The sequence below is a fragment of the Ammodytes marinus genome (assembly GCF_949987685.1).
Source record: "Ammodytes marinus genome assembly, chromosome: 7".
NCBI lineage: Eukaryota > Metazoa > Chordata > Actinopteri > Uranoscopiformes > Ammodytidae > Ammodytes > Ammodytes marinus.
The window spans coordinates 14,817,378-14,828,487 of NC_137211.1; the positions used below are offsets into that span (position 1 = coordinate 14,817,378).

The window sequence follows — 11,110 nt, forward strand, 5'->3', positions numbered from 1 at the left end:
TATATATTGGAGGCTACAGTAGCTCTGTTTCGCTCTCCTCCCTCTCTCTCCGCTCCGTGTTTCTTGGACATAAAAGACGCAGGGAGAGTGTTGTAGGTGGGAGAGTTGTGTAAGTGAGGAGGCGCTGATAAATATGGTAGGTCAAGTAGCCCTGATTATGTAAAAAGAGTCAGAGAGCATTGGAAACACACTGCTGTACCTTTTTGGAGGGATTTGATTATGGAAAGATCGCTCTGAGTGGGATTGTGCCGTAATGTACCGATTGAGTAACCCCTGATTTTGCATTACCTTGACTGGGTTGAAATGTTTTAATTCGGTCTCCAGCTGCCTATAGGTTCAAGTCCTCAACCTTACTTTTCTTAACAACCTGATACTTTTTTTATTTATTTATTTTTTTCCTTTCATGAGCGGCATCATTTAGTTTTCCTTTTTATATGAGTTCATGTGAATAAGATGGGCTGCCTGAGCCCTGAGGGTGCAGGCTGTCTGACAGCAGTTCCCCCCTGGGGTTCCATAAGATGGACACACTGCTGTCTAAACCCACTTACAGAGACACACTGCAGTTCATTGCTCTCTTATCATTTCATTTTACATCTGAGATCTGAGATGCATAACTAAGGTACACACTTTCTTCTAGTCTTTGTATTATTTTATTATCCATTTTCTTAAATAAATATCAAGCCCAAAGAGATTCAAGATAACACTTAATATGAATGTAATCCACATAGCCTTCTGGTCGTCCCTTTTTTGCTTTCCGTGACATATACGCTGTGAACCACTCTTGTTTGTGTAGAACTCAAAATTGAAAGCTGCAGTGAGTCCAAGGTCATTAATAGAAGGTAATGATATTGAAAATTTTGAATATTTTTCTCTGTCCTGCCTGCTTGTCACCTCAGCACGGCAGTTGATTTCTCCAGGGGCGCAATCCGTTATGTTTTGTTGATACAAGGGGCATCTGCTAGTTAACGTTAACGCTTCATAGCTGTCGTGTGTCAACAAACAGATGGACATTGGCTTTTTATGCCCCACTGGAGTAGTGCCGTGTTCTGCTTATAAACTGAAATGTTTCATTTTAACAGATGACTACTTAACAGATTTGAAATTTCTCATTTCAATGGTAGTTTAGATTTGAAAAAAGCAAACGATACTAGCATCGTTCACTGGCTCAAACCTTTTTTAGATATTGAAAGTTTTGTTTGTGGTAAATGTGTGTTTTCCTTCTGCAATAATCACTTAACTTTTCTAAGCCATAGAGGGGTTGCATGCAGCTGTGTGAATGTCCAAGTATACGTTAAAAAAGACGTCAGTATCAGGTTTTTCTTGACGTTGGCTCTTACTTAGCCTGGCACCGCCCGCCTACCTATTTCCGCTCAATTTTCATTTCCCTTCAGTAGTCAGTCTGGGTCTGCGGTATTCTTTGGTTTTCTCCGGCCAGATTTTCGGCGGTCCAATCAGCGAACAGAGGGAGTAGCTCAGAAGCCGGCGCATGGCATACGTCATGCCCAAACGTTATGCGATTGGTTGGCAGATCCAGAGTGGCACAGGCAATAGTTTTAAACTTCAACAGACACCCGCCTTCAAGTGAGTTAATGTTTGTCAATTGAGCGATTCCAGACCTTCTGTACAAATGAAATGAAGTACGATGGTCTGGTAGTCCCAGGCTAGCTTTTACTCACACGTGATCTGAATCCTCGGCCTAAGAGTTGAAGAGTGCAGGTAGATGCATTACTGCCACTTCCCCTGACCATTTTTAACATCCCTTTTATTAGTCGCTTCCCTGTGGCGTTCTGCTCAGTGGAGAGCAAAGATATGGAGAGTAAAGGAAATGGAATACCACACTCTAAAATCTGTGCTTTAACTGTATTTCCATCCCACATCAATGAACACCAGACATCTGATCTAAGAGGGGAATTAGTCTGTATAGCGGAAATGGGCCCTATATTCACAATGGATGCCTGTGTGTGTGCGTTTTTGTATTACTCGTGTGTACAACAAGTGGGCATGAGACTTAGTCAGTCTGAGTGGGAAGTTTCAGGTGTGTGTGTGTGTGTGTGTGTGTGTTTGTTAGGGGCTTGTAGGAGGAGAGTATAAGCCATAAGCTTACATGCCTGTGGCTAACTCACCTCATTCATGACTTTGATCCAGCACTCTCTTAAAAAGAGCAGCCCAGTGCAGGGAGGGAACTCAACAGAAATAATTGGAGGGAAGGTGGACGGAAAGAACTCATGGAAAAAATGGAAAAAAGACAAAAAATGGAGATGCATGAAAGGACCGAGGAGAAGGGGTTTGGACTCCAAGAAGAGGTGCAAAAGCCATCAGGTGGCTGAGATTTCTCAGCAATGACACAACTGTTGATAGATAAGTGATTGTTTCATTTTGGATTCTCCAGTCTGCCTTAGAAGGATAAGAGGAACGGACCAATGGGGGTGGAGAGTTGAAGATGTGGGGGTGAAGGGATCAACTGTGATTTCCCAGAAGGGACAGGGATGGATGACTGAAGGAGGGATTGTGGATGAAGCAGGCAGTAGACGGAAAATGAGAAGACTTTATTAAATGCTTTTTGGTGGAATGCATTATAGTTGGTTGCACTGGGGGGTAATCTGGTTTAGGGTTTGTTGTGGCTTTCGGCCCCCTTGAACTCTACAGTGGCATGTGTCTGTGTTTGTGTGTCTTAGATAATGCATTTTTTGTCATGTTGTGTAATAAGGAATTGCATTGGAATAATGTCTGCTACTAAAGATTTTAGTCTATTGTGTTTTTGTTCTAAAAGATGTCATAAAAAACAAAAAAAAGCTTTTTTGGATCCTTGAGGAAATACTTTGACATTTTGGATCCATGGCTTTTTCGCAAAAAAACGTAATACCGCTCTGTGTTAAATAGAAAGCTATAGCCAGGAGACATTTAGCTTAACTTTGCATAAATGCTGGAAGCTGGAGGAAACTGCTGGACTGGCTATGTCAAAGAAAAAAAAATAGTTGTGCATAATGAGAAGCTAGGAAATAACAAATATCTTTGCCTGTAAAATGATTTTGCCAATTGAATCGGTAAATGAACTAATTGTTTCAGTGCGAATGACGATGAATCACTGAGTATCAGATGATAATTTGGCACAGCACTAAAATCCCAACAGATACAGAGAATCCATTAACGTGCTAAGACTGCTGTGAAAAAAAAACAAAGAAAAGCCTTAAGCCTGATCCCACACTTCAAATCAGTATCTATGAATCACCATGCATGCACATGTCTCCTTAGATGGATGAGTGGCACGCCTTCTGTTGAGAGTGGTGACTTAGCTAGCAGCTGGGGCCTGTAATGATAGAACTAAGTTAGCCCCGGGAGCACGCTCGCTGAGGTCTCGCTAACCTTGGAGCAAATAGAAAATAACCTCATTCATCTGCCAGGAACCTCCAGCTTATCCAGAACCCACCCGTCAATCATTAATGACAACTCATCTGATTTGCGAGCTGTCAATGGGACCCATAACGGGATCTAAACTCGTCTTTAAGGCGCCGCCGGGCCTGTTTCTCGAAAAACCAAGTGCACAAGATGCCAACCAAGTGCACAAGCTGCCATATCTGTCATTATACCTTTCTCCAGGGGAGGTGTCATGACGATTGACTTGTTTTTCTTTTCCTTTTCTTGTTGCATGGTCATAGCATCAATATACGCAAAGATGTTTAAGATCACTGGGCTGTAATCTAGGTAGATACAGTGTTGCCACTGTGTAGTTACTGTGTAGTGTTGTACTGAGAAGTGGTATGTCTACAGAAAACGGAGAACTAGTGAAGTTAAGTGGATGGTTAATTTGGAGTCGGGCCTTCCATCCTGTTCCCTGACGAAACCCGTGAGGAGGTTTCGGAGGGTGCTTGATCTTAGATTAGATGCCTGTGCTCTCATAGTGCCATAGCTTACATGCACATTATGCATGCTTGTGTAACCCTGATTTACGATAGTGAAAAACAGCTGAATGGATAATTGCTAATAATAAAAATGGACTAGTCTCAGAAACACTAGGACGGAAAGAAGCCAGAAAACAACAAATATTGTCAGTGTCTGTCCTACCACATGATGAGCAAAGAAGGCATCCATTGTAAAACAAAATCCTAGTCACAGTCAATTTTGTCTCGTGTTATTTATTCACTTAACATGAATTACAAAACTTATCACAGATCAACGCTGTTTCAAAACCTCTGCTGATTGGTTACTCTGAACCAGACTGAGGCCATTTACGATATGATTACAGCGTTAACTGATCACTTATTTTAAGCCTGGCTTCACACGTATTTGTTTTTCAAAAAAAGTCAAAGTATGATGGAGCAATGTTTTCATTAAGCATGGGCTACACTTGCAAAGCCACGTATAAACACAATTCCCTTACATTCATCAAGATATGTCCCAAAATACAAATTAACTGTCATTTATTAAAGGTCAGCTATTATGCAAAATTTACTTTTTCATGTTTTTTTTCGACTAATATGGCTCCCTGGTGTTTATTTATTTATTTGTTTATTGAACAGGGACAATGTACAGCACATAAGCAGTACCAGATTTAGCTATAAGCTAATTTTCATCTGTAGTCCCTGGGCAGGAAACAGAGTATTACATCTCTGTCAAGATGGGAAACTGAAGTATAAAAACAATAACACACAATTTCACAACAGTAAAACACAACAACGCAATACGAACACTAAAATCACAACATTTAGGACACCACAACAACAACAACATCACAACAGTAAGACACCAAGAAAACAGGACATCACAACATTAAGAAAACAATCTATGCATGATGGGTACATGCTTGGGTTGATTTCAGCCATGACTTCATCTTACATTTAAAACCAGCAAAGGTGTTCCACTCTCTTATCTCGCTTGGTACTAAGTTCCAAGACTTGGTGGCTCTAACTGAAAAAACGGATGTGCCAAACTCAGTGGATCTGTGCTGTACTACACAGTCCCCTCTGTGTCAATAGAGTCTCCCATATTTTAAGCGTTTCAAACAGTGTCTAACACTCATGTTCTAAGCCATAGGTTAAATGATCATTTGAGCCATCGTAGCTCTGTTCAGGGATCTCTATGTGTGTTTCTGGCGAGCGTTGCCATGACAGATGGACAGCAGACCTGATATAGTCCTGGGAGGCCTGAACTGCTGACTTTTAGCAGTGGGGTTCAGGAGAGGAGAGGATTGGATCACGCCAGGAGGGAGTCAGAGAAAAACAGAAGAGGCCAGTCTCACGCTAAGTCACATAATGAACCAGGTGGAGGTGCCTGTCTCTCAGGGCGGTGTGTGCAGGAGGGGTGGGGAAGGAAGGAAAGATGGAGGGAGGGATGGGAAGTTGAAAGGCAAATAAGGGGGAAGGAGGTTGCACAGGGGTGATGGAAAGCAACAGTGAAAATTAGCATGATGTCATCAACATGGCAGACCAGGTTGCAGCATAATTTTTCACTGCTCCGGTCTCATCTTTGTAGCCGCCTGTCATCCTTTTGTGTGTCTGCGCCGCCCTGTTGTGGTTGTGTGATTTGGATGTGGTCATGAGCCTCATGAATGTGTCTATACGCGTTTGTTGGCGATGTTTGTCAGTCCGTGCCCTAGGTTATCGCCGTCTTTTGTTTTACGTAAAAGGGCCGAGTACACAAGTCAGCCCGAGATCACTTCAGATCCCTGCTGTTCACTGTTTACTTGTTTACAGCCTAAAGCAGATTCGGAAAGGTTGTGTAAGTGAAGACCTTTTTACTCCATCAAACAATGCTTCACTATTCCTCTTTTCAACTTCAATAACTGTTTACCTATGTTCCGTGTCAAACATGATGTTAAATCCTCCAGATCTTTTACTGGTGGAAGCACAGTATGAAACAGTTTGAATTTCCCAGAGTGCCATAAAAGATGGAGAACGAGAGAGAGAGACAGAGACAGAGACAGAGAGAGAGAGAGAGGGAGAGAGAGAGAGAGAGAGGAGGCAGTGCGAAGCTCACACTGTCAAAGATTAATGTTGGGCCCAGTGATGTGGCGTAATCTGTCAGTGGTAACAGATTGTTTGATAGGGTAAATAGGCCCTGTTGTGGTGGCTTAGTAGCCCTCTCTATCTTTCTCTCTCACGCCTCTCCTTCTTTGGTATTCACAGCCAGCGGAATAATGAATATGTTGAAATAACCAAGAATATGTTGCCCTCGGCTCTGGGTCGGAGTGTAGCGGCCAGACATGGTGATATCTTTCCATCACACACACAAACATGCACAAATGCTCACTTACATCTGCATGCATAAAACCCAACAAATGAACCCTCACAGCCAGAGGCGCTTCAAAAGAGTGCTTTTGACACATTTGGGATTTTAGTTATCTGTGTCATTGGTTCCAATTGGTATTCAGGGCTTTTGGGTATGCATGTTATTTCTGTGTGTCAGTGCAGGTTTGTGTGTGTGTGTGTGTGTGTGGGTGTGCTCTTTCACTCATTTAATGGCCTCTACGTTGGGATTCAGAACACTTAGCCTCCTGTTTTGTGTCTCATCAGTGTGGGATATTTTGTTAAAGTGAAGAAAATCAATACACATTAAATTAATTTATTCTGCCTCCGAAAGTGGCAGAGAGAAACAAGATATGAGATTGTACAACTGTCATTTCGGGAAAAAAAGAGTTCCTTTCCATTGGAAATATGATGTCATCTTTTGGCTTTCAAGCTATTCTGCACAATGGGTCATTTTGTGATGGAGATTGTCTCGTCTTCATTTTCATTATGTTGTTCACATAGTGTTTCTGTCCTGTGGAGAAAACTCATTTGTTCTACAAAGGCAACAGAACTGAAATGGTGGTGTGTGAAGTAAAGATAGGTTGATACTGCATAAATGACTATTTTATGCAATATCAAAACTCACTGTTTTGTTGAGCGAAATGCATCCTTGAAATTTATTGTTCTATCAACTGAAAACATCATTTTCATATCTTTTTTACAGCATGTTTTATGAGGCAAAGACTCACTTTTAGTATTCTCTCTAGCATCGCCATTAACTGGTTTTCTTGTCCTTAGTCAACATAATTTGTGCATTTACAAAATGAAACATTTCCCTAGGAGTCTTTATGCTGCAGTCATGCATTTCCATAATTGAATCTGACTATTTATTGTTTTCTTAGTTTGTACCCCAAAACCATAATGACTTCCAGATAGTATGATTGCGAGGAGGCAGAGAAGGATGACATTCTTCCTAGCACAGGGCGGCAAACCACCGGACATGAAACAAGACAAGACCAGTTTGGGAAATGTCTCACTTTGGCTTGTGGGAAAAATTCAGCACACCTCAGCCGCTCTCATCTATTCCTCTTCAGCTGTAGAGGACACTGCCTGGGATTAGTTGGGCAATTATCAATTATCTAAGAGCGGGATGTAACCTCAAGGACTGCTTCTCGTCTCTTGTCTGCCCGCTGTTTATGTGTTGGTATACAGCTAATGTAGCTAGCCGAGCTCACTTCCAGGAAAGGTTGCACGGACTGGAATTAGTTTCTTTTTTGTTACGGGAAGAAATTGTGAAACTGTGAACACATCCAAGGGTAGTGTTAACAAATTAGAAAAAAGATGAGAGATTATAAACTACGGAGAACCGAGGCATTGTTAAAATGAAATGCAGTTATAGAATAAAACAATAATGCAGTAACTATCAAAAAAACTAGTTATATTCTCCCTCATGCCAGAAGGAAACAAATTATCACCTGCAAAACATTAACTTTAATCAGTTCCAAAGGATAAACAACACAGCTTCTAGTAAACAAAATAAAGAATTCAATTAAAATCCATTATTCATATATGACTTCATAACAAGTCAACCCAACTGTAAATCACAGCCCTACAATGTGATATTAGCAGGAACACATTATCCTCAGGCTGCTAGTATGGGCATTGTTGTTGTTAAAATGTGTTAATAAAAAGTGTTCATTGTGGAAGGTTACAATTAAATTACCAAAAGATTCATGTTACAGCCAGCAGAAGCTTCAGTTGAGCAGCAGTCTGATGCTCATTGCAGTTTTTCCTCTGATTTTTCTTGCTGTATGCTGTACAAAGGCAGTCAGGGCCGACGGACTGGGGGGGTAAGTTAGACAGGCTTGGGGGGGCCCAAGGCAGAGGGGGGCCCATAAAAAAAAATTGCTCAAAAAAAGAAATAATTGACTGGCTCATGATCTGTATAGATAAAGGATTATTATTTAAAAAATGTATGAAGCTGACTGGATTTTTTAAACATGTACATTTTATCTTTCTGCTTTTTGGTAATTATGTGCTAAATAGAACTAAATAGCTCACATAGGACACAGTTGATTTAGCCTTAGTTTTCTTCTCAAAGTGCACCAGATTGACAAATTTTACTTTAAAAATTTCACATTTTTCTTCCAGGGGAGTATTCCCTAGGATCCCCCTAGAAGGTCCGGGGTCCCGACCACAGTCTCCCAAATTCCGAGGAGAAACACTCAGTGCGTTTACATGCAGACTCATAATCGGATAACTAAACGAATAAGACCTCAACAGGACTTTTAAACTGCATGTAAACACCTTTATCCGATCTACTTCGGCACAATAACGGACAATGACGGAAGAGAACCGGACGTGGCTCTAAAACCACTTGTTGAAAGCATGGTTGAAAGGGCTACAGCGCCACCTAGCATAGTGGAGACAGCCATGCATCGGACATTTATCCGATTTCTGAAAGGCCATGTATACTCAGACAAGTGACACGGTCCGTTCGAGTGTCTTGTTCGATATATGTGATAATCCAATCTAGTTGTGCCATGTAACCGCACTGACTGTTTGTGTGTATGGTTATTAAAAGTCCTTAGACCAGGGGTTGTTTTATGTACAAATAACCTTAAAAGGATTTGGTCATTCATCAGTAGAAATAGACAATATTTCACATGTTGGACTCTATACAAGCATAGGTTTTACACATTTGTATTGTAAGACCGCCTCTCAGGGGGCCCATCAGGACTTCTTGTATAGGGGCCCGGAATTGTGTGCTACGTTCCTGAAGGCAGTTACACGTGCGCACAGACACACACACACACACACACAGAACCTACACTTTCACTTCCCCCAAGACACCTTTTTTTCTCATTTTCTCGTAATTCATATTGCGTTATCCAGTTCAGCTGTTTATTCTTTTTCTTCACACTAGGAGAAGAATGTGTTTCATTTCACAACAAGCTAAACTAAATCAACTCAACAAACCACTCTGCTTCAGCATCTCTATAGTAACACCGCCTCAGCAGACTTGTTAAACTTTATCACACTCTTTATTTCTGAAATATTTGATAACTCTGGTAAACCCAGGGTCAAACAACAACATTGTAATTGTAAAAATACAATAATGAATTTTGTTTATTGCCCTTGCACGGGACATTGATAAATGACTCTTGTTGTGGGTGTGTGAACGGTTGTTGCATTATTTGTCGAGCTGATTTATTTACGAACGCGTAGCAGATTGCCTGTTTAATTGTGATTTAGCAGAAGTCACAGCTCAGCACTTTTTAGCCAGGGAACAGTTTTGGGGGGAAGTGTGTCATGCGGCTCAGAGCTTTGGGAACAGGCATCTCCCTGTCATCCCAAGGCAATTTATCACTGCTTCTCCGCCTCAAATGTGAGCATAGTTAAGCAGGAGGTCTTGATGGTGGCTGCGCCTTTAATATTTGAGTCAATCAATAAAAAAAGCTGCTTTATTTAATAGCTTTGGCCCTTGAGGCTGTTTGGCCCTGTTAAGATTTCTTTGTGCTTTCCTGTGTAAACATAAATGAGCTGTAATTGAACAAACGGTCACATTTGCACGGCTGAAAGCGTTATTCTGTTTGCTGTGTGCCAGCCAGCTCTTAATCGTTGATTGCCCCACTTTTTCCTCTCTCACTTCCTCTCTCCGTGTCAATCTTTTCATATTTCTGCCTGGCTTACCCGTATCACTCTTCCATTAGAATTAATCAGGCATTTGAGTTGACTTCCTGTCTGCTTGAACCTAATGGCCAACACATTGTACAGTTGTTTTTACAAAAGCAAAGACAGCCTTCATTAACCTCCAGTTTCTCTTTGACTTATTCTCTGTGTAGCTCTTATATCCACCTTCCGTTTGTGCTGTACACGCTGTACACTTTTTGTTTGACTTTTAAAATATTTATTTCATTTGCTCAATGTTTTTTATCGAAGAAAAACATCCCGTCTTGAAATGGCTGGAGAAAAAAATCCATGATCTGTTTAACAATATTATTTTTCTCCTGCTCTATCGGCATCAATTCTTTATAAAAACTTTTTTTTTATTATTTTTTTTTGACTCAAGTAGTATACTTTTTATATAGCAATTCCTGCCGCTGTGGTTGGTCTAAAGCACTGAGTCGTTCTCATTAAAGAGAGATCCCATTACAGAGAAACTGTCACTCCAAGAAGCCCAACTGTATTGTTATTCTTCTGAAGTATTTCTTGTGCTGTGCAACTGTGTAAACTGTGTGTTTTGTTTCTCTCTCTCTGCCTGCATTTTACTATATGTGTCTGTCTAAGTGGCCACTGTTGTCAGTACTACGCAGGGTCTGCCGTATCCAGGTGTGTGTTGGTGTAATTATCAGTGCAGAGAGCTTGTCTCCATTCATTTTTAATGAGCAATGAGGCTGCATTGCCCCCATTAATAGAGAATTAGACCGTCCATCAGAAGGCACATAAAAGCCTTGTTCTCTGCATCTGGGGGTGTAGGCTGTACATGGAGAGGCGGTTAACGATGCGACGTGGCTCCCTGTCTGGGCTGACAATAACTTGGAGAGCTGGAGATGGACAGGAAGAAGTACGGAAGGAAGGATAGGAAAGGAGAGAAGGGAGGGGGCGAAAGAAAAAAGCAGAGGACGCCAGGGAGCCCTTCAGCACTCACAACACTGTCAGTGTGTGAGGCAATGAGGCTTAACTACAAGTGCTGGGGTTTCAGTGGGATTCATTAGCATGAGACTTCAGTGCAGAACTTTAAGATGTTTTAGTAGCACATCTCTGCATGCATAAGAAAGATGGAGAAAAGGATCAAACCAAGTGTGTAAAAAAAGAATAACTAAAAAACGGAATATTGTTGTATATACCGCGGTGTGTGTGTGTGTGTGTGTGTGTGTGTGTGT

At 41.3% G+C, this 11,110-nt stretch overlaps 1 protein-coding gene across 1 annotated transcript in view; it reads left to right on the forward strand.

The window, feature by feature from the left end:
- LOC307253751 (A-type voltage-gated potassium channel KCND3-like) overlaps positions 1-11,110 on the forward strand; it is a gene marked incomplete at both ends in the record, with an annotated part of 97,797 nt that overhangs the window by 23,498 nt on the left and 63,189 nt on the right. The gene's annotated exons all lie outside the window — the stretch shown is intronic.